Source organism: Cebus imitator, unplaced genomic scaffold (assembly GCF_001604975.1).
Source record: "Cebus imitator isolate Cc_AM_T3 unplaced genomic scaffold, Cebus_imitator-1.0 Scaffold562, whole genome shotgun sequence".
Lineage (NCBI taxonomy): Eukaryota > Metazoa > Chordata > Mammalia > Primates > Cebidae > Cebus > Cebus imitator.
The window spans coordinates 926,757-930,328 of record NW_016107877.1 but is presented as its reverse complement, the minus strand read 5'-3'; the positions used below and the strand labels follow the sequence as shown (position 1 = coordinate 930,328).

The window sequence follows — 3,572 nt, the reverse complement described above, 5'->3', positions numbered from 1 at the left end:
GTATTTTTAGTAGAGACGGGGTTTCACCATGTTGACCGGGTTGGTCTCGATCTCTTGACCTCGTGATCCACCCGCCTCGGCCTCCCAAAGTGCTGGGATTACAGGCTTGAACTACCGCGCCCGGCCGTGTAATGTCTTTTAAAATCTATCAATATATCCTTTAATATAGCACTTCCCATTTTGGAGAATCTCTCCTATAGAAATGATAGTACCTCTGTGCAAGTATAAATATATAAGAATATTTATTACATCATTTTTATAGTAAAAAAGCAACTGAAAACAATCTGATTGCTCAATAGAAAAATGATTAAATTTATTATGGCAAATCATATTTAAAAACGCTAGTGATTAAAGAGAATTAAGTTCAAAGCTTAAGCATATCAGTGCTGTCTAATTAAGTAAAATGACACATTGCAGAGTAATGTGCGAAGTATTATTACCTTTTTGAAAACCAATAGCAAAACAAAAGTCTGCATAACTGTTTTAAGACCACGGTAAAAGTGTAACTGGATACACATTAAGCTGCCAATATCAGTCACCAAGATGATATGAGAATAGAATAGAATAGAGCAGGAAATAATTGACTTTTTCATGAAATACTTTTTGTTGTTTTCTTCATTAACATGTGCACACAATTCAGTAATTACTATTAATTTTTAGTTTAAATAATGATTTTAACATATTTTAATAATATATCAGACTTTTTTTTTTTTTTTTTTTTTTTTTTTTTTTGTCTTTTCACCAGTGGTTGCTAAGAAGAACCCTACCTGATGAACGAGAATCGGGCTACCATTCTAGTATATTTGTCTTTATTAAACTCTGGTTGTATCTACAAATATTTGTACCTTGGTGCTCACCTACTATAGGAATCTCAAGGAAAAATTCCTCTTCAATTTATATTGAAGACAATCATCTAATCTTCCTTCCTTATCCCTGCTGGTTCCATCCTTTACTCCTCACCCCTATTCCTCAGCTCTAGCCAGAACTGTTTGTGTCATAGAGGTGATATTTTATAGGTTGCACACACTCAGCATGCAAAAATATGATTTTCTTTACTTTGCTAAGGCTGAACTTGATTTTTGTCTCAAGCTCCTATTCTTCCTGATTAAAATAACACATCTAGTCAACTCAAATAACTCAGTAAGTTCAAAGTGGTTTTTTTTTTTTTTCATGTCAGGTTTAATTTCTATCAGCATTTTCTTATTCCTACTCATTTATTCTGGGATAGCATCCATGTTCTAGGGATGCATGGTCCTAAGGAAATATCTGCATTGTTCTTTTCCCTGTGCCAGTGTTTGCTGAGGTGTACAAGTCTTATCCAAACCTGAGCATGGCTGTCTCTCCTCTGGTGCCCACTGAAGGCTCCATGGCCCTATCTGGTCCGGGGCTGCAGAGTCCATACCATTTTTCACTATGGTGCTTCTGTGTCAACTGCATGCCAACTTCAGAGCCCATATCCTTGTCTCAAACAAACATTGTGTCTTTTCTTGGGGACTCAGGGAAATTCACCCATTCTCAAGGCGGCAGGAAATGTGATAGGACCACCTCAAGGCGTCTTGCCATTGGCATGTCATCCAGCCATCCACAGCCTGAGTTCTCTTGCACCACAGTGCTACAGGGAACTTTCCTGAGGCTGTTGCCTTGCAGCATCTCAGACAGAAAGCAGGCTACAAGTCTTCCCTTCTCAAATCCTCACACTTTTCTGGGGGCCACCCTCCCACCCTGTCTTGGAGCTAAGATCATGGAGGTGAGCCTTGCCTCCCTTTTAGGAAGTCCCACCAATGCCTAACTCACTTGCTTCCTTTCCTTCTCTTCTTGCACGCCCCTCTGCCACTAAAAAGGCTATTTTCTAGTGTTGGAACATTGTGTAGGGGGCACTGCAAAGTAGTGGGGGAGCCCGGTCAGCAGGCTTTCTCATCTCTTTCTGCACTGATTTTTTTCAAACAAAAGCTAAGAATCTGATATTTAACACCAGCTTCCTGATCTGTGGAAAGCGAGTAGTTCTCAGGGCACTGAATGAGTGAAGAAAGTCAATGAATTGGAAAGTGCAGAAAGCTCACTGGTTAAAACTTCCCATATTATCCCTCCCTATGTTCATACACATTTAGCGCTTCTGACCTTGGCATCTATCTTGCTTCCTACAACTTCGTCAGTCCACTTTCATTCATTTGAGTATTTGCTGATGACCTGCTGTGTTTCAGGCACTGTGCTAGATGTAGAGCTACAGATGGACAAAGCATGGTCCTTGATCTCAAGAAGGAGCTCATAGTCTAATAAGGGAGCAGCCTTGTAAACAACAAATGCAAGAAAGTGTTAAAGGCACTAGGTTAGGTTACAGATACACAATGCTTTCCATTAGCTGAAGCTGTAGAAACTGAGTCAGCTGACAAGGTAGAGGAACGAGCTTTCCAAATAGAGTAAAGAGCTTTTCAAATAGAGGGAATAGCAAATATAGAGAAAGAACAAGTGAGCATGATTTTAGCAGCTACAAGTAGTTGGGGAGATGAAGTTAGAGAGTCAGGTGCACCTGGATTATGGAGGCTTTCAAATGCCATACAAAGGGATATTAACTTTCTACTATAGACCAGTGGATTTTAAACTCAGGATCCATGGACCTTTGAGACCATGGAAGAGCTTCATGTAGGTCTATGGTTCCCCCGGATACTGCATATAAAATTTATAAGAATTAGGTATGGATTTTTCTGAGGTCTGCAGCATTTATTAGGGGATCAAGGCTCTACAAAAAATTAAAAACCACTGGATTAGAAAATGGGAGTCCATAGAAAAGGAACAGAGTAGAAAATAAGATGAACGTGCTATTGAAATATACAGACAGCAGAGACTGAGTGGAAACCAACTAAACTGAAGAATATATTTGGAGAAGTTTTGGAGATGTCAGGAAAGAATTATGTTCAAGAACTTAACAAAGCTGGTGAGGGTTTGTGGGTAATTCTGCGCCTTTACAAACAAGGAATTTCCTCTCTGTGCCCTGTGAAATCAGCACCTTGGCGGACTTGCCAGGAAGCTTCCTAATGTCAAATTTATCAAAGCCATTTCAACAACCTGCATACCCAATTATTCTGATAGGAATCTGCTCATGATATTTGTTTACCTGAAAGGAGATATCAAGGCTCAGCTTGTCGGTCCTCTGGTGTTTGGTGGCATGAACCTGATGAGAGATGAGTTAGAGTGGAAACTGAATCTGGAGCAATTAAGAGACCTGGAGGAAAGCCCTAAGAAACCGACTGAAGATGTGTTGCTGTCCTCAGTGCGGCACTCTGTCCTCAGGAGGAGGCACAGCCATTCCCAGTGTGACTGAGGCTGCAACTGCTGTAACTTGCAGAACTTCTTTGTGACAAATTGTCCAGATTTTTTTAAAATGGGAAAAAGCAAAAAGGAAGGTTTTTAGTTTTGTGTAAATTATGTTTCAGATCTTTATATTTCAGAAATAATAATTGCTAGAAATTCTGTTAAATTTTTTGGAACTTTTAAAAATTATAGTACTTCCTTTAAAAAAAATTAAAACCAGCTCTTGGTATGGCAAATGTCTGTTTTTCTCATTTATATTTTAA

The 3,572-nt window shown here is 39.2% G+C and overlaps 1 pseudogene; it reads left to right on the top strand.

Moving 5' to 3' along the window:
- Positions 1-2,503: 2,503 nt before the first annotated feature.
- LOC108294091 lies at positions 2,504-3,440 on the top strand (annotated as a pseudogene).
- Positions 3,441-3,572: the final 132 nt, after the last annotated feature.